At 47.0% G+C, this 24,089-nt stretch overlaps 1 protein-coding gene across 1 annotated transcript in view; it reads right to left on the reverse strand.

The window, feature by feature from the left end:
- Positions 1–22,742, reverse strand: part of MAPRE3 (microtubule associated protein RP/EB family member 3) — a 42,923-nt gene extending 20,181 nt beyond the window's left edge. Inside the window, exon 1 of the mRNA XM_036335117.1 lies at positions 22,581–22,742. The gene's annotated coding sequence lies outside the window, so the exon portion shown is untranslated. The remainder of the gene's footprint in view (positions 1–22,580) is intronic.
- Positions 22,743–24,089: the final 1,347 nt, after the last annotated feature.

Genomic DNA, 24,089 nt, shown 5'->3' on the forward strand with positions numbered 1-24,089 from the left:
TGAGATCCTGTGGTATTTATCCGCTCTCCAGTTCCATCCATGCTGTGGCAAATGGTAAGAGTTCCTTTTTCTTCTTCCTCTTCTTAAAGAATACCTTTCAGCATTTCATATAATGCTGGTTTGGTGGTGATGAACTCCTTTAGCTTTTTCTTATCCGTGAAGCTCTTTATCTGACCTTCTATTCTGAATGATAGCTTTGCAGGATAAAGTAATCTTGGTTGCAGGTTCTTGCTATTCATCACTTTGAATATTTCTTGCCAGTCTCTTCTGGCCTGCATGGTTTTCTGTTGAGAAATCAGCTGACAGTCGTATGGGTACTCCCTTGTAGGCAACTGACTGTCTTTCTCTTGCTGCTTTTAAGATTCTCTCTTTATCTTTTGCTCTTGGCATTTTAATTATGATGTGTCTTGGTGTGGTCCTCTTTGGATTCCTTTTGTTTGGGGTTCTCTGCGCTTCCTGGACTTGTAAGTCCATTTCTTTCACCAGGTAGGGGAAGTTTTCTGTCATTATTTCTTCAAAAAGGTTTTCAATATCTTGCCCTCTCTCTCCTTCTGGTACCCCTATAATTCTGATGTTGGTACGCTTGAAGTTGTCCCAGAGGTTCCTTACACTATCTTCATATTTTTGGAATCTCTTTTCTTTTTTCTTTTTCGGTTGGGTATTTTTTGTTTCTTTGTATTTCAAATCTTTGACTTGATTCTTGGGATCCTCTTGTCTGCTGCTGGATCTCTGTAAATTATTCTTTATTTCAGTCAGTGTATGCTTAATTTCTAGTTGGTCCTTTTTCATGTCCTCCATGGTCTCACTATACTTATTGAGGGATTCATTAAATTTATCGGCGGTTTCCATAAAATTCTTGAAAAACCTTATAAACGTGTCCTTGAACTCTATATCCAATCGTTTGCTTTCCTCCATTTCTGCCATTTGTGGCCTGTTTCTTTGTCTCCGCATTTTGGCAGCTTCCCTGTGTTGATAGAGTGGCCTTGCGCGCCAGGTGTCCTGTAGGGCCCAGTAGCTCAGCCTCCCCAGTTACCTGGGGTGGACACTCTTGGTGCACTCTTGGTGCCTTGGTTGTTGTAGGATCACTGGGAGGAATTGACCTCCAGGCCAATTGGCTGTGAGAATCAGCTGTGTCTAAAGTGGGAGAACTTCTGTGCTGAAGACACCCTTCTGGGGCAAGACTTGCTTCAGTGGGGCTTTGGTGCTCACTGAGTCTGCTCCCTGAGTATGTCCCTTATGGATGTGAGGAGTTGCAATCTGGATGGTCCCCCTCTGACCACTGGGTACAGTGGCTCCTGGATCTAAGGAGGTGCTAATTCAGCCTCTGCCTGAGGCCACACAGCAGGAGCCACAAAGAGGCTCAGCGGTGAAGCAATGCAAGCCACTGCGGGGCCTTGGGCCTTCTCTTGGAAGTTCCAGGTCTGCCTGGTTCGGCTGCAGTTAGGTACATTCACATGCAAAAGCCTCTGCCGCAGCCTGGGTGGGGCGGGGTCTCAGGGAATCAAAGGGCGGATCAGGGGGCTATGGCTGATTCTCCGCCAGGAGTCGCGGGTCTCAGTGACCCGCTAATTGCTGCAAGCACCTCTGAGGGAAAGCCGCCTTCAAGTTCGCCCACTGCCGGACAGACCAGCTTCTCCCCGTATGAGTCCTGGGTCCCCAGAGACTTCCCGGAACCAGAGTTCAGAGCAGTCCGGAGCTTGTGATTCAAAAAGACAGCCGCGTCCTCAGGTGCCACCCCCTTTATGCGCAGGCGCGAGCCGGCCGTACCTCTGCACTTGTACCTCTGCACTTCACCTCTGCGGCTCCTCTGGCTCTCAGCGTGCTTTTCTTTCCTTCTAGTTGTAGAATTTACACTCAGCCAGCCTTCCTGTTGTTCTGGATGATGTTTGCTCTGTCCTTTGCGGTAATTTTCAATTGTTGTGTGAGGCGGCAATTTCCCGGTGTTTACCTATGCCGCCATCTTAGTTTCTCCGTCAGAACCTTTTCTTGTAAGGGTGTCAAGAACAACTTCAAGCCCAGCTGGAGTGACTCAGTGATTGTCGACCTATGAACCAGGAGGTCACATTTTGATTCCTGGTCAGGGCAAATGCCCGGGTTGCGGGCTCGGTCCCCAGTGTAGAGTGTGCAAGAGGCAGCTGATCGATGATTCTCTCTCATCATTGATGTTTCTCTCTCTCTTTCCCTTCCTCTCTGAAATCAATAAAAATATTTAAAAAACAAGAAAAACTTCAAAATACCATCGAAGAATGAAAGAGACAGTCAGCTCATGTCAAGGCTTCGCTTCTGTGTCAGTTCGGGAGACAAGCGCTGTAATTGCATAGCTGTTTGTGAAAATGTTGAGATGGTGAAGCTGTCTGCCTGGTAGGCGGCAAGAATGAAGAACAAGCCTGGGACTTCGCAGCGCACTGTGGTGCTGAGCTAGTGTACGACTCTCTCCTAGGTCCAGGGGGGACAAGAGAAAGGCAGAATTCTTTTTCTGCTAAGGAGTGGCAGGGTCACATTTGGCTTTGGACAAAGCCTTTGAAGCCAAGGACCTTCATTCACGTACCTCAAGAAGGAACATTCTCTAGAGCTGAGGTTCTCAGAATTTTGGGTGCACGTGAATCACCTGATTGATCCATCACTAACACAGATCTGTGAGCCCACCCCCAGGAAGGGACAGTTCTGGCTGGGGCTCAGGAGTCTGCATTTTTCACAGGCTTTCCTGGTGAGTCAGTTGTAGGACCACACTTGAGATCACGCTGCTATAAAGAATACATACCGCCCTACCCGGTTTGGCTTAGTGGATAGAGCATCAGCCTGCAGACTGAAGGGCCCCAGGTTCAATTCCGGCCAAGGGCATCTATGTAGGTTGCAGGCTCCATCCTGGCCCTGGTTGGAGTGCATGCAGGAGGCAACCAATGTTTCTATCTCCCTCTTCCTTCCTCTCTGAAATCAATAAAAATATGTTAAAAAAAAAAAAAAAAGAACCCATGTCAATTTCCCATTTACCTGCTCCTGTCCCTATTAACCATCAGTGGCCTGTCTAGCATCAAGCCAAGTCCTGGCTTAGTATGTGCAGTTTTTCCTCATCTCCAACCTTCATTCTCCCGCCCCCCCCCCCCCCACTGGATTCCAGAATGTCGTGACAGAGTAAAGCAACTTAGAGGACAAGTATGAAGAAACTAGAGGCCCGGTGCACGGACTCATGCTCCAGTGGGGTCCCTCCCCGGCCGGTTGGACCCGATTGGCCTAGATTGGGACTGGGCGAGCCTGGCCGGACATGCCCTGGAGCCCTCCTGCGGTCCCTCCCTGCCCTGATCGTGTACCGGTGGGATCCCTCAGCCTGGCCTGCAGGGTTTGGCCAAAATCAGCCCAGTGCACGGATTTGTCCAGGGCATGTCCAGCCCGTCTTGCCCAGTGCTGATTGGCCAGACCCCAGCAGCAACCTAACCTACTGGTCAGACTTCTGCTACGAATGTTTTATTTACTTCTGCCCCTTGGTGGTCAGTGCGTGCCACAGCTACTGGTCGAATAGTCGCTTAGACTTTTATATATATAGATATGCTGACTTTCTATATGGATACTGAAAAAATGTCAATGAAGTCTCATAGCTATTAATGACCACTCAGTTAATTGGCTTCTTCTGCCACCATTTGTTTGTTTGTTTGTTTATTTATTTATATAAGAGAAAGTTTATTTAGAAAGTCACAGAGGAAGAAGTGAGCCACAGAAGAAATGGGCTCAGGAAAGAAGTTACAGAGAGAGAGATGCTTAGGGGGTAGGGTGGGGGAAGGCATGGGCATCTCTGCAGAGAGAGCTGCCCTTTGCCACCATCCAAAAAGCAGCTAAACGTATGCAGTGTTCTTTCTTGATAATCATATATGCAAACTTAAAAACTGAGCTAGATATTATCTCACACCAGCATAGGCTGCTGAGACGCTGGAATGTCCTTGCATTAAAAATTACCCAGGAGGAGCCTCCCTTCCATCAAGTTAGGGTGCTGGTCCCGTGAAAGACATGGCGCCATATCACCACGGCGGCTCAGACCAGCAGGCCAGGAGACACCCAGGTAACAGCGGCCCTGGTTGTTGGAACCTGGCCTCCAGCAGGCCCACCTGCCTAGGATGTGGGAGGAGAATTGTCAAGAGAGGTGGCCCCAGTTTGGTGGGTTCTTTTTTGCCCCCTACCTTAAGCTTTATCCTCTAAACTAGAGCAAGTATCCAACAGGCTGTTTGTTTTGAAGTGAAATTCCTTAATTGGAGTTTCAGGTCTTGGTGTTATGAAAAGAGGAGCTGAAGCAGAATTAAGCCATTAATTATCTGGCAAGGTTCCAAAGCATTCACCATGGCATCTCATGTTTCATAGCGCACAGGACACCTTTGTCTAATGCCTCGGCCTAGAAATGAGTGTGAGTGGTTAGGAACACAGGCATTTCTGTCCTAATAGACTCTCCTCTGATCCCTTTATTGGCTGTCAAATCTCTTTTTAAAATTCTCCAACTTTATATTCAACCATCAAAAACTTTTCCAAAATAGGCATGAGTGTTCTCTAGCAGATAGTTAATGCTGAGAATGAATTCTCTTTCCCAGTCCCAACTCTACTTCTTTGAAGTCAGCATGCCTTTCATCTGTAAATATGAAAATAAACATGAATAATTAATGCGTTCCCATCCTCTCCAAGCAGGACGTTTTATTTACTTCTGAGGAAGAAATGATTATTTCCCAGAGCTAGAGTCGGGCAGAAGCAGGACGGGAGCTCTGCTTTTGACGGTGATGTAGATGCAAACTGCCTCAAGCAATGTCATCTGCCTTCAAGAACAACTATTACTGGGTCGCTCCCTCCTGAGTTCTTGCCTTTTGATGGAAATATGTTTCAATGGTAGCTCTTCAACTTCTCACCAACAACCCCATGAACCACTTCCATCTTTTATGAAGGGAGCCATAACATCTCCCACGTGCCCTGTAACTCTCCCATTACCTCCAATCCCAGGACCAGGTATACTTTTTGTGACTCATCCTTTGTCTCATCCCAGGGAGCTGTGTCTTCACAGGCACCAGCTTTATGACTGATGGCTGCATGAAATGCACTTAAAGGCCCATTCAGCTTAGTCTGTCTGATAAGCACCAAAGGGGAGTGCTGTACAAGACTGCCCACCCCATAAACATCATCATCATCTCAAAAGCTTAAAGGGAGAACTTGACCTTGCCTCGCTCATATTCATACCTCCGTTTTAGCACAGCTGACCTTGGCCGTCGACATTTTCTGCCTAGAAGAACCTATGAGGGTAATGCATCTCATGTTCCCTACCTCTGCCCAAAGAGGCGTTCCCTTGGATACTGCCTTTCCTGCTTCAAGGACTAGCACAGGGGTGGGCAAACTTTTTGACTCGAGGGCCACAATGGGTTCTTAAACTGGACAGGAGGGCCGGAACAAAAGCATGGATGGAGTGTTTGTGTGAACTAATATAAATTCAAAGTAAACATCATTACATAAAAGGGTACGGTCTTTTTTTTTTTTTTAGTTTTATTCATTTCAAACGGGCCGGATCCGGCCCGCGGGCCGTAGTTTGCCCACGGCTGAGCTAGCATCTATTTGAACACGGGGATGTGGTGGACAGATCCACCGTTCCTATCCACACCTGGTAGGGTTATACAGACTGGGGTGGGCCCCCAAAGATGTCCATGTTGCGATCCCTGGAACCTCTGAATGAGTTACCTAAATGGTAAAAGGGGCTTGGAAGATGTAATTAAAGTAAAGGAAAACGGTGGTGGGAAAACTACCCTGGGTTATCCGGGTGGGCTTAATGTATAAGGATCCTTACAAGAGGGAAGCAGAGGGTCAGAAAGATGTGATGATGGCGGCTGGGAGTGGGGTGAACAAGGCCAGCGCCAGGGACGCAGGCATCCCCAGAAGCTGGAAAAGGCCAGGGAGCAGATTTCTCCTGGGTCCTCCAGAAGAAACGGCCTTGCTGACACCTTGACTGTAGCCCACGGTATCAGTCCCGGTGGCTGCTTTAATAAATTACCACCGACCGGTGACTTACCAAATGGACATTTATTCTCTCACTGTTCTGGAGGCCAGAAGTTCAAACCCAAGGTGTCAGCAGGGCTGCACTCCCGCTGAAGGTCCTAGGGGGAAACTGTTCATTGCCTTTTCTTGTTTCTGGTGGCTCCAGGCATTCTCCAGTGAAAGCACGTCCCAGGGCTGAGTTCAGAACAAATTTCCCTGACACGCTATCTCAGTCTCTTGGAAACAGTGCTATGAGGGACAAAGCCAAACCAAACATACTGTGACCTGGGCAATGGGAAGTGCTTTCCACGTGTTTTGTACTGGGACTTGAACGTGCACTGGAAAAACCCTAAATGGATGTGATTCTAATTTAGTTAAAAACTAGAAGAAAATGCAGTAATAATGTTCACTGTAGTAAACAGCAATGGTGGCAACTGGTTTTCTGAATGAGGGGCGTAGGCTGGCGATCTGGGGGAGAGAGCTAGAAGAGGTCTTGATGCTGCATGGCCGTACTAGCACACACTGGGATGTTTCCTTGTGTGGCTTTGGGACTGGGCAGCACTAAAGTTCACCCAAGCCAGTCTTTGGTGCTATGTTCTCATTTACTCTTTTTTACATTACCCAGTTTTTCTCCAAATGAAAACTAGTAAGATCCCATGTTTGTAGAAAGAAATCATATGTTAGTATGTGTGTAGGAAAAAGTTGAAACATTCAACAAAATAGTTGCCGGGAGCCGGTCCATGCTTGCTGTTTCAAGGGACCTGGCATATATGGCATACTGTTCTTAATATGTTTGCTCACCTTCTTGGCACTATGTGTTTTAACCAAGGTCTCTGAGAAAGGTTGTTTCCCCAGGTAGGGATTTTCCCCTGAAGTTAGGGAGGGAATAAAACCTCTTAACTAAGTACCAGGCGGGTAATTAATCACTTTAACTATGAACAATCATGCTTAAGCTACATAATCTTTACTCCCTGGAATGGAGATAAGAAACGCCCTAACCTTTGGAATAGAGATTGATAGGATTGGAATCAACTGGTATAAATACAGATGTAAGAACACAGAACTTAGAATACAGAGCTTAGAACACAGAACTAAGAAGACAGAACACACAGAACTAGAGACAGAAGAACTTCGCTGGAGAGAACATGGCAAAAGATCCTGGACTGAACCTGACTATAGAAATTGGAAAGAGAACCTGACTAGAACCTGGTGACCGAACCTGGTTGGAGAACCTGGACAGAACCTGGCTGGAGAACCTGGAGAACCTAGCAAGAGAACATGGACACAGAACCTGGCTGGAGATCTGAAGCAGATCCTCTCTGGAGATCCAGACCAGAACTTGGCTGGAGATCCTGGCTAGAGATCCTGGCTAGGCTGCTGATCAACTGAACACTGTCTCCGTGTCATTCCTTCTTCGCCGACTCCGTCCACACCTTTGGGGACCCCTGGACCTGCTGGGGTTGGACCCCGGCAAATAGTGGCAGTGATTCTCTTTGGGGGGACACTAGAGAATCTACTCTCTGCTTTATGCACTTCCATAATGTTTTAATTTAAAAGTATTTTTAAAGGCAATTTTGACTTACATTTGTTATCCAAAAAAGGGTTTTTTGATGACTACTATACAGACTAGAGGCATTAGTTAAACACACAATGCTCCTCTGAAAATATGAGTTTTGAGACTAATTCTTAAAAATTCATGGGAAAGCTAATGTATGGATGCAAATTAGGATGTATGGATTACTAGGGTGAGAGTGAGACAAGTGATGCAAAAACTCTCAAGAGTGGAACGACTGAGGACTTTGCAGCAGTTTCAGGACTTTCTTTCCAAACCCCAAGTCCTCACCTCTGAGGAGGGACCAGAGGGGAGGCAGCTGCTGCTCAAGGATGACCTGGAGGCACAGGCTCCTCAGCTGTTTCTCTCCGTTCACCTCCTGCCCAACAACCAATGCAGCCAGTTCATGGGAAAGCGTCCCTCAGAAAGCTGACAGGCTGCCTCTTTGGAAGGCTGTTGGAAGGGACTATCAATTCCAGAAAAGCACGCTGAAAACAATGTATAAATTGAGATATTTCAGCTAATAGTTCTGGGAGCTCTAAAACAATAGTATTTCCCTCGTCCCTCCCAAAGAGGTCATCTGCTCCAGGCTGCAAGCGGCATACTTTCCACAGGATACCAGATGCTGGCAGAAACTTCAACGATGAGCTTTAAAGATAACAGGGCAAATTAGACCTTCTTAAATACTCCCGCCAAAGCCTGTGTTATCAATGGGTTTCCAATGCCCTCCAGAGGCACAAGTCCTCTTGAGCTATGACCTTTGGAACATCCGAGAAGGGCTCTGGGCCACAGCAGTGCCAGGCTGGGTCTTGCTAATGGAGCCTTCCAGCCATGGGAAGTTCTTGGGGCTACAGTCAGAGATTTGTTACATCTGGGAAGGCACAGGGCCCTCATTCTACCTGTTGGTAGGCTGGCTAGATTCAGAAGATGCCTCCGAAAGTGCTGGCAGTCAGGGTGGGGTGCTGCAGGGAGCTCTGGTGTCTCCACGTGGGACCCAGCAGGCTCCTGGGTCAGGATCTAGTTGCCCACACCCAGGAGAGTGGGATGTGGGCCCTTGGAAGAGGTTACACTAGACAAGCCGACTTCTTCTTTAAGTAAAAACAGATTATGTGGTGGGTTTGGTCTCTGAGTCCTGTCTCTACTTATTGGAAAGTTAACTCTGCCCAAGTGAGGTCTATTGTTTTTTATTAATCCTTATCCGAGACTATTTTTTCCATTGATTTTTAGAGAGTGGAGGGGGTGATGTTGGAGGGGGGTGGGGGGGCGGGGGAAGGGAGAGAGAGAGAGAGAGAATGTGACACCTCCCACATGTGCCCGGACATGTGCCAGGGTTCGAACCTGTAGCCTAGGTACATGCCCTTGACCAGGAATTGAATCTACAACCCTTTGGTGCCCAGGTCGACACTCTAACCAGTGAGCCAGGGCAAAGTGAGGCCTATGAATAGGGTAGGAGTCATGGTATCCTCCTCCCCCATTTCCTCTGAGAGGAGCTGGTGTGGGCCTTCCTGGTTCCCAGAGCTACTCCTAACCTGGTACTCTTGTCCACTGGTGATGGATGTGAGGGCTTTTTAGTCTATTATTGCAGTCACTGTCTACTCCTGGGAACCACTTCGCTAAGGATGACAACAGCAAAATACCCCTCAGCAATCCACTCATCCAGCAATTATTTGTTGAGCCTCAACTATTTCTAGGTCTTATATCAATGCATGAGTCAATCTTGGTCCCTGACTCACCGAACTTGTTATCTAGTGAAATGGATAATCAGTAATAAAATAATCATACAAATAAGTATATAATTATAATCACATTAAGTGCTAGACTGTTTTGAAAGCAATAGCTTTCAACCTTTTAGTATAAAATACATTTTACATTACAATCATATATATATATATATATATATATATATATACACACACACACACACACACACATACACACACACACAAACACAACACATACAGACATATATAATAAAACAAATGTTTCATTAAACAATTCTTACTCTTATTGTGAGCAATGCACTCTGATATTTTCTGGTCTATTCATGTAAAATATGCTGGTTACAACCCAATAAACTGATGTCACACAAACTAATGGCTGTGATACAAAATATGAAAAACCCTGTCACAGGGGTCCCAACCTGGAGTGAGCTACGATGCAGGTCATGGAACACTTTCCTGAGGGAATGACATGAGGTTAAGAAGAATTCTCCCCAAAAGGCCAGGAAACAATATTCCAGGCAGAGGGGACAGCATATACAAAAACTCCTCGCTTTACAGAAAAGGAAACTGGGGATCAAGGAGAGATGTGATCTGTCCAACATAACTCCAAGCCCAAGTCTCTAAACTCCAAGTTCAAGGTTCTTTAAAGTACTGCAGCCGATCAGTTGTAGTCTTCCCCGTAGTTTCACTAATTATGGGCCAAGGGCTAATTATTGTCACCTAGCCTGACCAGGAGAAAAGAGAAAAGAACAATGGCAGGAGGTTATGTTTACAAAGAGCCCATTTAATTCTTCATGCAAAACAATGCACCTTAGCTCCTACCCCCCCTGGCCTGAGGCCTGTACTGCAAGCTGTTTGTTCCTTCCCGGTAGGGACTGGCAGGGAGCCACACTCCAGCTTAGTCCTGGCTTTAATGAAAAGCCATTTACAAAATGTCCCAGCACGGTTCAGACTCAGCCGCAGGGCCTGGGAAGAATGCAGAGTATTGGCCCGGCTTTCCCACCTCCCCACGTTGATGCCCCACCTGATTCCCACGTGTTTCCATCTTCCTCAGTTCCCCATCAGCCCCTGTAACTGAGTGCATGGTTAGCTGGTAAATGCTCCAGTTGTGCAGCACGAAGGTAATGTGAACCCCGCAAGTGAGATACAGGCCACAACCAAGGGTGTCAGTCAGGGTCAGGGGCAAAGTGGATGATCTAGGAGGACCTGAGAAGGAGAGGGGTCAGCGGAGGCAGGAGCCTTAGGCCAAGCTTCAAAACAGTCAAGAGAGAAACAGGGCTGTTACAGTTGCTCAGTTCGTACACTGCACGAAGCACCCACGGAGTGGGTGAGTGAAGCTGAAAAGGAACCCGTACTCCACTCACAGAACTGCATTCCTGGCCAGGGGCTTTCTTTGCCCAGAGGAGGAACCTCCACTCACAGAGGCCAGGGGACTGGCTCAGGAGGACAGCTGGTCAGAGTTGGAAACAGCCAGACCCACAACAGCACCTTGAAAAGATGACTGTCAAGCCTCCGAAGGTCGCCTCCTCTGTTTTAACCTTCCTGGTGTGCGGGCAGACAGGGGTACTGGTTAGGTATGGCTCCCTAGTGACAAGCTGAGACCAGGCAGCCATTGGCTAACAGGCAGGCACCTCCCAGTTCTGACACTTTACCCAGACTCTGATCCTCCTCCACCTTCACTTCTCCTTCATCAGGCTGGGGCAATCCAGACACACCCCGGGGCACAGCTCAACCCCCGAGATTTTAATGATTAGTTTAAAAATGTTACTGGTAACACATGTCCATGTAAAAAAAAAAATCCAAACATTACACAAAGATAAACAATTCAAGTAAGAACAGCCTCTCCCACATTTTAAAATTAGACTCTTTCTCTGTCAATAAACTCCTTATTGCACATCCCTCATACTCCAACCCAGCTTTCTGTTCTCACTGGAGCCTGTAATGAATTGCTCTGCCCCCTCATTCTACTGACAACCAGCGCCTGCCTGGGATTTGTAGCTTCCCCCCACCTCTGACCTCAGGGCCAGCGGCTTCACGGCTATGTTAAATTCTGCCTCCTCAGGAACCCTGCCCCAAACTTGCCAAGCAACACCCCCACCCTGATGCTCTGTCACTCACTGCTGCTTCTCCTGGCTGGAGGACTTCAGAGACTTAGCCCATTATGAATTCATGGGTCCAACACAGCCCTCACCCCTGCGCAACAAGACTTTTATTCATCTCGCATACGCCCAGGCTCATTCCTCACAGTGGTTCATTCAGGCCTTCAGGACCTCACCCCCACCTCAGCAAGTGGAAAGGTCTTTTCTTAGCAGGAACTCCAGCCATCCCCCCTGCACTTCACACTGCAAGTCAGGGGTAAGCCACACCCACTCCCACCAGTCTCAGAGGCAGGGACCTCGCCCTCCCCTGCAAAGTTACCTCTTCCCTGGCATCAAGACCATTCCCATTTGCTCCCTTTCTCTCCTGCACCTGCATTATTTTCCTCAAGTCTTTTTCCCTTTCTCCTTGTTATCAGAAATCATCCCAAGTCAATACCAAACTCTTACTCTAATTGTAAGTTAGTTGGATCACCATAGAGAACAATATATAATAAGCGTATTAACCACGACAACTTTGAGGCAACCCAAGTGTTCATTGATGGGTGAATGGATAGAGAAGATGTGATACATATATATGTATGTATACATAAATCTTAGTCAGCCATAAAAAGAAGAAAATCTTGACATTTGTGACCACATAGATAGACCTTGAGGGTATTATGCTAAATGAAATAAGTCAGAGAAAGACAAATACCATATGATCTCACTTATATGTGGAATCTAAAACCAACCAACTAACCCAAAACCACAAAGCCCCCAAAACCAAACTCATAGATACAGAAAAAAATGGTGGTTGCCAGAGGCTGCAGGCGGTAGGGAGGTGGCATGGGCGAAATGGGTGAAGTGGTCAAAAGGTATAAATTATAGTTATGAAATAAGTAAGTCTTGGAGCTATAATGTACATCATGGTGACCACAGTCAGCAATACTAGTTAGAAAGTTGTTAAGAGAATAAATCTTAAAAGTTCTCATCACAGGAAAAAGAAGTTGGTAACTGTGTGGTGATGGATGTTAACTAGACTTACTGTGATCTTTTCACAGCGTATACAGATATCCAATCCTGATGCTGCACACCTGAAACCAACACAATGTCACATGTCTATTGCATCTCAATAAACACAACAACAATACTGTGTATGCCCTTTGCCTCTGTGATTCTACACGTGGGATATTTCCTGAAGAAATAACCCACAGAAGAAAACAACAACTTGTACAGTGATGTTTAGAACAGGGATATTTACACTTGCAAAATGTTGAAATACCCCAATTGCCCAATACTAGATTGATGGTTAACCATACTTTAGTATCAGTATGATGGGATACCACAGAAGGAATAGGATATTTGGAGTGACAAATGCATGAATTACACTGATATAGAGAAATCTGAAGATGAAGCACATTTTAATAAACATATATATAAACAAATATTATGCACTTATTACAATTTTATATATGTTTGCTGACAACAAACAGAATTGTTTGTAACAGTAAGAAATTTGATACCATTGCTCTGGTTACTATTTTTCTTCCCTTCCCTGTTGCTGTTGTCTGGTGACCCCCCACTGCCTCTCTTTCCTCTTTATCTGGTTTCCCCCTTAACCCTATGCAGCCTGGTTTCCATCGCAGTGTTTTTACTGGACTGATAGTGTTAGCAATCACCATGATTTTCTTCTAGATAAATCCTTAGGTCTAGTTAAACTGGTAGCACTGAAGCTCTCAATATCTTCTCTTCCCTTGCGATTAAACCATCCAAACTTCCCCACGTCCCTTCACTTCTTACCTAATTATGGACAACACTCAAAGCTTATTACTTGGCGCTCTGGTCTTTGTATTCGGTACCCAAGACCTCTGGAGAGATCCCTTTTCAGGAAAGCCATCCCTTTTGTGCTGTTGACTCCCACACCTAACGCTCCATCCCTGCCTCACCCTCAGCTTCTGGTTCTATGTGATCGAGCTACTTGGCTGTCTCTAATTGTCACCTCGAGATCTTCATGTCTACAACTAAACTCATCTTCAAACTGTATCTCCAACTTCCTAACTTCTGTTAATGTCACCAATGTTTTCCCAAACTCAAAACCAGCTCACACGCTCAGTGTGGTAAGGGCGGCCTTCTTCCAGCCCTCGCACCCATTCCCGCTGTCCCTGTGCGGATGCTGTGCCTTACCGCATGGAGGGCCCTCTCTGGGGTCCTGTCTACTCATTTTCAGGGCAATCTCAGGTTCTGCTACCTTTGTGATTTCCCCCAATTACTTCAGTTCACAGCAATTATTTTCTTCCCAGAATCCTTCTTGAGTTAGACTCTGCAGTACCAATGACACACACCACACACTGTTCTTTTCATTTCTTTTGCCTGAACTCCCTTAGGCATTTACCTGGCCTCTGGTGGGCAAGATTCCGCATCACCTTGTACTCTCCCTCCGGTGTGTCTCCCTCTCTGAAAGCCTTCCTGGTTCCCATAGGCTCTCGGCCACTCTTCCTCCTGGGCTGCCGAAGCACCCCTTCTCATTGCTGCTGGAGTTCCCACCCTCTTGTGTTGTCGTGGCTTGTATCATTTTGTGTTCTACTTACTCGCCAGAACATCGTTGAGTTTCTTAAAGGCAAAGACTATGTCTAGACAATAAAGCACCACAGATGTATTGCTGACCTCTGATGTCACACACACTAATCATTCCACGTATCCGTCTTACCTCCCAAACCAGACTACCATCGCCTTGTGGACAGGGGCTGAATTTAGTTTCTCTTGCATCCCTAGTGATTATTAATACAACACAGAAAGGAATTGGAGAGTACTTATTGAGAGGATACTTAGAATAGGCCTGACAATAGTGAAGACAATATGCAAATTTACATGAATAACCTATAAACCTGGAAACTATACTTCCTGGGGAATACAAGTCTTGTCAAGTCTAAAACACTGCACCTTGCTATTTTGGGCCCGCATAACACATCTCTGTACTTAGCAGCAGTCCTGTCACGTACAGGTGTGAAGAGGATGCCAACACTTGGAGCTTTCGGCTGAGAACAGTGCCTATCTAAAATCAGAACAAATCCGAGACTAAATCAGAGTCCCTGATAAGTGGCAATAATCTTCAGGGAAGAGGGCGGGGGGCAGCGGCTGTCTGCCAAGAGTCTGGTGCTGCAGAAAAGTCTGGCTACACAGTACATATTACACCACCGGAGATAAGCCCTCGGTGAAACACTCCTCCTATGGGAAAGGATATTTCATTTCATCCAGAGGTCCAAGGCCTGCCCCCTTCACATGGCACAACACACATTAATCCAACTAGGATCTCGCTGACTCAGAGCAGCTAAGATGTCATTTCTTACCAGTCAGGAAACACCATTTAAATTACAAGGTGACTAGGATAACAACACCCTCAAGAGAAGATGAATGTTTCCCTGACAATCACTCTCTCGGAGCGGTGGAACGTCTCCAGCAGCCATTCCTGAAGACTTACTCACTATAACCCCAGGAGGCAGGGAAGCCTCCGCCCCACTGGGGACAGGTACCTGGGTAGTAGAACCATTTAGAAGAAAAGGCAAATTCTGCTTAACAAACATCAATTGCAGCTCAGGCTGAGGTGTGTGACAGGCCATATGGCCCTCAACTCTAAGTCCCAGATCCCCAGTGCTCAGAGCTGGGCAGACTCCACCACTGGTAGAAGGCAGGCATCAGTCCACTGGACGGGGCCATTGAGGAAATGTTCAATGTGTGTGTGGATGGGCAAGATGAGGTGAGAGGACAGCTGCCAGGCAGCCCTCCCTTCACAACCGGCAGCTCCAGGGAACTGGTGTAGCAAAGAGGGAGCTGCCCAGCCTGCCCCTGCAGAGGGCTCCTGCCCATCAGGTGGTCACTAGTGGGCACTCAACCTTTTCTATCCCTGGAAGAACCAGAGCCTCTGAGCTGATGGCTGGTCAGGATCTACCCAAGGGCCAAGGGAGGAGGGAGGCTGCAGCAGGCCTGGGCACAGTCTTTCAAAACAGATAGTTCAGATGGTCTTAAATAAGGCCCGGGAGACACTGGGAATCCAGAGAATTTGAAGAAATGGGAAAGGAAATCCCACCGAAAACAGCCTTATGGTATACAGGGTTTTACTGAAACCTGATAAATTCTGATAAGTTTAAATAGCAAAAGTTAAGAGACAAAAATAAGCTATCTGAAGACACTTTCTTTTCATAAATTTTTTTATATATCATTTGCGTCATGATAGATGACTTTGGATGGATGGACTTGGTGTTTCTGGGTTGTTTTTAGTCACAGACCCACACAATACTACGTCAGGCACGCTCTCTCCAAAAGGAAATGAAGTTGCTCTCCAAAGAAACACCTTTGAGAAGCATTTACCATTAATCATGACAATAGTGAAACAAAACAATCATAAAAAAGTTAATACCTTGTGATTTTCTTAGAGATTGCTCTATTACATGGAGTCTGCAAATCACTGGTTTAAAAAAAATTTAATAAAATTTATAATTGCGTAACGCAGAAAATTTTGAAAAGCACTGAAATGCACTATGAAAAAACATTCACTTATAATCCCATTACTTAATAATAATCGCTTATGGCTTGAAATATGCTCTTCTAGCATCTTTTCATACTTTTCTTTACATAAATGGTATCAGCCCTAGCTGGAAAGGAGGGAGGGAGTATGAGGGGGGAGAGAGAGAAGTATCGATTGGTAGTCTCCCACACCCTCCTGCACCTGCCCAGAACCAGGCCGGGGATTGAACCCACAAGTCAGGTACGTGACCCTGACTGGGACCCTTTGGTGCTTGGGCCGATGCTCTAACCCAGGGGTGGGCAAACTTTTTGACTCGAGGGCCACAATGGGTTCTTAAACTGGACCGGAGGGCCGGAACAAAAGCATGGATGGAGCGTTTGTGTGAACTAATATAAATTCAAAGTAAACATCATTACATAAAAGGGTACGGTCTTTTTTTTTTTTAGTTTTATTCATTTCAAACGGGCCGGATCCGGCCCGCGGGCCGTAGTTTGCCCACGGCTGCTCTAACCACTTACCACACCAGCCAGGGCCTTATACAAGTATTTTTATATACACCGCTGATTTCTAGATATTCCTGGAATGACAATTTCTGGTCTAAGAACATGTGTCCTTTCAAGGCTTTTGATACATGCTGTCAAATTTACTGAGCAGGTTTAAAGCTATGTTTCTTGCCCAGTTACTTTAAACGTATCACACAGTGGTATGTATCTCCTACATATAGACAATAGTTGCACCCTAGCCGGTTTGGCTCAGTGGATGGAGCATCGGCCTGGGTTCGGTCCCGGGTTCAGTTCCGGTCAAGGGCACGTACCTCGATTGCAGGTTTCTCCCCGGCCCAGGCCCTGGTCGGGACGTGTGCAGGAGGAACCAATCGATGTGTTTCTCTCACATTGATATTTCTCTCTGTCTTTCCCTCTCTCTAAAAATCAATGGAAAAATATCCTTGGTTGAGGATTAAAAAAAAGAAATTAGTTGCAGGAAAAAAATAACCTTACACAGAGTTAATACACTTTAGATAGGCCAAGTCCTTTTCTTCAGACAAATGAAATGTCCGGAGCTCAAAACACTGGCATTATGCTAAAAAGTTGACGCTACCTGGCTAATTTAGCCAAGTTGGTAGGCACAATGCTAGTGAGAATAATATCTAGGGCTTAGGCCAGTATTGGCCAGTCAACTCTACAGAAAGGGAAAACCATCACTGGCCAAAGGGTGCCTCACCAACCTTGGCCAACTGTCACACACATTTGTACTCTTGGCCGAAAGGGAAGATTGGGTGATGGAATGCGGATTACTCAGCATAACCCATCTTAATTCCTGGGTATGTGAGCACATGTCCAAATGATAGGTGTGTCATCTTTCTATAATAAACAGGACGTCTGGCTAGGAAACAACAACATATGAGATGATTAAAAGCTCAATAATACTTTAAAAAGTTGTCATAGTTAATCACTAATTCTTAAGAGAAGCATTTAAATAAACCTATTTGAAAGGTGTGCTCTATCAACCAGTTTGGATCTAAAACACAGTCATGGTAACAGAGTCTGTCAGCATTTCAGTTAGGGTTCCTTTGAACTTCAAGCCCTCTTGATGCTAAGGAAGAGGTCTGGATTTTTCATAAAGACTGTATGCTCAGCCTGTTTGGCTCAGTGGATCGAGCGTTGGCCTGCAGACTGAAGGATTCCGGTCAAGGGCATGTATCTTGGTTGCAGGATCCTTCCCAGGCAAGAGCCCAGGTCAGGGCATGTGCAGGAGGCAACCGATCAATGTGTTTCTCTCTCACATTGCTATTTCTCTCTTTCCCTCTCTCGTATGGTCTGATGCCATTTTCATTAATAGTTGAAAATTAAATTAGCTTATTAGAATAGTAATGATTACTTCAACTGGTCAAGAGAAGGAAGGGACTATTCTCAAGAAGGAAATGAGACTAAGAAGAGGTGCTGAGGTAGGAGGTCAGTGAAGTATGCTGGGCTGCCAGGGAAGCAGCCACGCTGGAGGGTCCTGCCACCACTTAAGAGCCTGGTTTGATGCAAACGGGCGTGGCCTGCTCAAAGGCAGCAGTCTAACCCTAAAAGCCCCATGCACTGAAGGCTTCTTTTTGTGCCAAACGCATTTACCGAAAACCAGCCACTGCCAATTCTATTGATCTTCATTAAATTGCAAAAGCACACGATTCTTGTAACAACTCGTACATAGAAGCATATATAAAGCAAAAGTTCCCCTTTGAGTCTCTTTTTCCCTCTTCCACAACCAAATCCCACTTCCCAGAGGTAAACACTACTGTGTTTACTTTTTTCAGTCTTTAGATGGGTATTTTCTTGCCTCTTGAAATTGACAGAAATTTAAATTCATTTGTGTTTTCCTAACTGAATGGCCCTGGCTCCTTAATTACTTGGTAGTCTGCCTCGAGCCCATCTGGAACTGCTGCCATCCAAAATGACCTCCCTTTACCGAAGATGGATCGCTCCTTTCCCTGGCCCGTAGATCCCCTGGACGCAGAAGCCCACCTGAGCAAAGTCACAGATGAAAGCGCTGCCTGTGATAGCGGAGGAAGTAAGTGCAGGCCATGTGAGCTTTATTCACAAGCAAGAGCTCAGCAGCACTTCCATTTCAAATTAAGATCACTTCCCAGACTGGCCTCCCCAGCTGGAGGACCAAGCGCCCCCACAGCACACACAAACACACCAAGTCTGTGCTCTCCTCGTCAACTGCTCCCGCCCTGCCAGCCTTTCAGATAACCAGGTCAGCTGAATACATGGAGACAAAGGGGCATTTCATATACTCCTATTTTGGCAGTCGAAATAACACTGCGAGTGCCAGGTCTTCACACGACAAACAATCTCTCTGTGCATGTCAGACACACGAGAGGGCTGCCAGGAGATGAGGGCTGCTGCTAAACTGAAGGTCCAAGATGGACTAAAGTCACAATAAATGTTTCAAAGCATTATGTTTTTATTTTACACTTTAGTTATAAAAAGTAAAGGTCGCTGTCTCTTATTAAGCAGGCACTGTGTAAACTTTCTTTCATTTGATCCTCACAACCACCATGTAAACCAGTTATTTCCAGGATTGCAGGGGAGGGACTCAGCACTCAGGGGCCCCACAACTCGCCCGAGGCCACACAGCCAAGAGGTGGAGGACTGGGATCTGAACTCAGGTCTGTCTTCTAGAGGCCAGACTGCCTCACTTTCCCAAGGTGGGATCAGAAGTCCCAATGGCTTCCAGGACTCCAGGGGGCTACTTTCTGGAGCTGGAAGAGAATCCAGCTTCGTCCTCTCTGCCTGTTCAGCCGTCTCCACCTCAGCAGCTCACAGAGGAAGTTGAGAAGACTTCACCCACCTTCACGTTTGCTTTATGTTAGATGATGCAAATTTAAAAAGGACTGACCTTCCTGAGGTTGAAATGTGTAAGGAAAAATTACTATCTGTAAGGTGGCAATAATAAATATATAATTAGACAGTGCAACACTGCATTTCGCCTGGCTTTGCAACATCTCAGACAATAAAACAAGTCCTTGTCTACAGGGCTAATTACAGATGACTAAATTATTTTTATTAAAGCCCTCTGGAATACTAAACATAAGGGATGAAGCAACATGGTATTGCAGAATAGATCTAGTCGGGAAATCTGGGTTCTAATCCTGACTCAGCCACTAACAGCCACCAATGTTTATGTGCATGGCATACACAGTTACAGCGTTTTCACATGCTTGCTACATTAGTGGGTGGCCTTGGGCAAGTCACTGAACTTTTGGTGTCTTGTGTCAAAGTCTGGACATGAGGACACTGAACTATACCATTTGAAGTCTCCTCCACTTCTAACATCCTGAGGAGGAGCGCATGCGTCTCAGGATCTGTAAACAAATCGGGGCAGAGGCATTCTGGTTTACGGAAATCATATTCTCTGTGCAGCTTCTGAGAGATGTGATTCGGCTAAATTCAGGTATAACTCATAAGACATCTGCTTCCAGGTGGCTCACTGAGCTTCTGGAGGGTACCATATGACGGCCTTGGGTTGTCGTCTCACATAGGAACTTTCCTGTGTTCAGTAGCCAACTACCATGCCTAAGCCCAGCCAATCATCTCAGATACATGGCGTGGGGGAAGGGTTTGAGGAAATCCCTCCTCACAATGCATGCACTCTCAGGATGCTAACCAAGTGATGGCATCATCATGCACTCAGGAATATTACAAATATCATTCTTGCTTAGTCCTGAGACACACAAATCCCTCCCTAAAGTCTTGCCATTTACTGGCTGTTTTCCTGTTCCTGAAATTAGGATGTACCTTAGAACAACATGTACAGGGTGTCCCCAAAAATGTATACACACTTTAACAGTTGATAGCTCAGTTTTGAAAATGAAATGTATTTTAGTAAATGCTGCCTTTATAATTATTGAAAATGTGTGTATACATTCTGTATATTTTGATCTGGTAGTGTTAAATTGTTTTACCTAAAAGGTGTTGGTAAATTGTTATTATCTCTTAGAATCAAGGAAATATAGTGCTACAAAACCACAACAGATTTACACAGATTTAGGTTTAACTTGGTTCAAATAATGTCCCTCTCCATGATCTTAACAATTACATTCAGTAACAACTGGATTGGCAATGTGTAAGAGACAAGTTATTACTCCTGTTTCCCAACAGTAGCAGTTTAAAAGGCAATCCAACATTATCTCATAAAACACTGGTATGGATTTCAAAGGCAAATATAACCCATATAAAAACTCCTGTGATGCTCTGAAAATGTACTATCCCACAGCAAATTGGAAAGGGAACATTTTACTCACACCCTCCTGACCTATCTAGCCTTGGCACATTTTCTTGCTTCTTAATTCACAACCCTCCACCCCAGTAATATTGCTGATTCCCAAAATACACTCAGCCCAGGAGGAGCAGCTCTCCAGCACAGCTGTCTGCTCCTGCCCTGCCCGGGTATTTCCGTGAACTATGTGACACAGAGAGGACCACACAGAAGGAATGTGCCTCTCAGGCCCCACAGTTCCCATCGCCCCACAGGCAGGTGCATCCCGCCAAACCCCCGACTGGCATCTGAAACAGAAGAAACTGCGCTGCTGCATGGGGGCTGTAGTTTCCCCGACTCCATCTCCATGTTTCAAAGTAGGGCGACAGCCGTCTTTGCTTCTGCAAACTAATCTGATGGGCATGGGGGTGGGGAGTGGCCCTGAAGAGGCTGCCAATAGGCCATGATTGAGCAAAGTCAACGAGCAAAATCATTTGTCACTATTTGCAATCCCAGAAAGTCCACACGAGTGGGTCCTTCAGCATGATTTTTAGGAGTGAACCATCTACTTTTTTTGTTTTTTGCAGCCTGGAGTAAAAAGGCTCACAAAGCCTCAGGTACAGTTTAACTGGCTAATATTTATATATTTTTTCTAAAAGTGCACTGAAATCTAGAAGCCAGAAAAAAAAAAAAAGAAGAATCAAAGGAACTTGGCAATGAGGTGCACACTCAGTAGTTAGGAGCCCTCGAGTTGAGGCACGTTTGTTAAGAAACAATTTCTAGCTGTGGGCAACAACTCAGGCTTCAGCTGGAAAAGGAAAAACAGTTTGGAATCTTCCTCTATCCCAAGGCCAGGGAATGCAAGATGGGCAGGTGGATGGGTAGCAAACACAGCCCAGGGAATGGTCCAAAGTGCTAGAACCCCTATCAGGTGACAGCCCCCATAAAGACGCACAGCTGCAGGAGGCCAAGGGGTACAGGCTTCAGACCTGCACCACGGAGAAACCTCAGTTCCTCTCTAATCTGCACATTATGTTAAAACTATTGCCCAACTGGTTACCACATGGAATTCACAGGCATTACAAGATCAAGTCTGTCACAACCCCTCAACATACACACAGTAAGCACTTGCTACGGATGATACCAGGCCTGTTTCCAAACCTCACAATATGCCAGGATTGTACTACAAAAAAATAAAAATAAAATAAGGGGCGGGGGGGCCTTTTAAAGAGTCCTGCGAGATGCTTATTCACAACAACACATCGGACCCGCAGGAACTTCAGCTCCCACTCGCAATCCCCCCCTAGCCCCCCCTCCCGCTAGTCCCTCTGCACCCGAAGGCCACCCTCGGAGGCCACCGCGCACCGGCGGGTGTTCACTCCACAGAAGCTGATGGCGAAGGGGCAGAACCCTTCTCCGCAACATCTACTCCGAAAGCGCCACGAGCGCCCAGCAGCCAGTCAGAACTGTCCGCCCCGCTTCTCACACCGGCCAGGGCAGGAGCGTGTGGGTAGGAAACCGGAGGCGCCACGGTTTGGGCAGGCAAACTGCCCCTCCTCCCCCAAGGGCCCCTCGCGCTCTCCTGGTCACTCTCTTTCTGGCACAGCCTGGGGCAACCAGACAGGCCGGCGGTGTCAGGCCCGGGGGGAGGGAGGAGAAGGAACGCGCGCGGACGGAAGGCAGTTTTCGGGGGGAATGAGTGCGGTAGCGCCGCATGCACTGGGCAAGGACCCCCAGGTGGGTCTGGAGGGAGGGGAGGGGGAGTGGCTCGCCGAGGCCTGACTGCTGTGGCCGTGGGAGCCCGGGCGAGCAGCACGGAGGGAGGGAGGGAAGGAGGCGGGCGGGGGGTGGACGCGGTTGGGGTGCGGGTGGAGAGGCGAGGGGGGCGGCCCGGTTCCCCTCCCCCAGCCCGGGCCCGGGCCTCCCGCTGACTCAGCCCCACGGCGTCCGTTGCCTCGGCCGGGACTCACAGTGCGCGAGGCGGCTCCGGAGGAGGTGGCGGGGGAGGGGACGGCGGCGGGGGCGCTGCGGAGAGGCTGCGGCTCCGGCCGGCGGCTCCCGGGCGGAGGGTCCTAGCAGAGGCCGCCGAGGTCTCCGGCGTCAACGCACAGAGACTGCGGGGGGAAGAGAGCACTGCGCAGGCGCGATGCGGCCAACGCTGTCACTCCGGGCGGGGCGGGGCCGGGGCACCCGCCGTCTCCTAGGCAACCGGGTGGTGCGAGAAGGACAGCCCTGCTTCCACCTTGTCTTAGCGACGGCGGCGACGGCGGCGCGAGGTGGGGGGCGGCGAGAACAGTCCCTCCAAATTGCCATAGCAACAAGGAGACGACCCAGCCTCGTAAATTTACCGCGGTACCGAGGGAACGCTCTCACCTCGTCACCATAGCAACCGGAAACAGCCCCTTCCTTTTCCCTTAGCAACAGGGTAACAATTCCTCCACGCAGTGTGTCTAATCACAGAAGGAACAACCATTTACACCTGATTCCATAGCAGCCAGATGACGGTTTCTTACGTGTCTCACAGCTACTGCACAGCAAAAAGTGGAGAGTTTTTCTTCTCTTTCAACAACGCGAGAGCGAAAGCGAGGTTTTTAATCTCCACTCTTGGTTTATGGCTTTCTATCACAGCCTCTTACTCCAAACCCCAAATTCGATTTTCCTCTACCTGCATTAAACATTCCTTATCGTGTCCTACCAGAAAGTCTATACCTTTACTCCTAAATCGACCTAAGAAAATCATCTATACACAATATATTACTTGAACTTTTATGAACCTTACTGTTCTCTCCCAATGCATTTGTAAACAATTCTTGCTTTTCCATCTTGCCCACTAGCTGGTTCAGCTTCTACCTCCTCATAACTAGCTCCCTCCTTGATATGTTCATTGGTGTTCCCGAATCCCCTTTTCCAAGTCTGCTTTCATGGATCTCTCCAGTTCTAGAGCCCTCCTCTTCCTGTCCATGCCTACTGATAGTATTGTCCTGCAATGCCCTGCCCAGGGCTCCACTCTGTTCACCCCCTTTCTGGTTCTTCGTGCAGATGACTTCTGGCTCTCCCATCCTCAGCCCTGACTTCCAGGGATGTCTTGAGGTTACCTCTGTACCCACATTCTATAGTATTGTCCTTGGTTTACATGTCTGTCTCCCCAATCAGACTCTGTGCCCCTTGTGGGCAGGAATTCTGCCTTATCAGCCCCTTCAGCATCTAGGCACAGAATGGAACATATTGTGGAGTTCCCCAATAAGTGTTTATGTAATTAAATCAAGTGAGGACAAAGATTTTCTTCAAAGATTCTTCAAAGATTATTTTTGGCCCCAAAGAAATGGGTGAAGGGGGTCAAAAGGTAAAAAAGAAAAAGAAGTTTCCCATTCTTCCTCACTTTCTCTGACCTAACTACCCCAGAGCCTCAATAAACATTTTCTTTATGATCTTTACCTGTATTTAATCTTTTAAATACTCCTCCTCCTCCTCCTCCTCCT

The sequence above is a fragment of the Myotis myotis genome, unplaced genomic scaffold (assembly GCF_014108235.1).
Source record: "Myotis myotis isolate mMyoMyo1 unplaced genomic scaffold, mMyoMyo1.p scaffold_m19_p_14, whole genome shotgun sequence".
NCBI classification, from domain to species: domain Eukaryota; kingdom Metazoa; phylum Chordata; class Mammalia; order Chiroptera; family Vespertilionidae; genus Myotis; species Myotis myotis.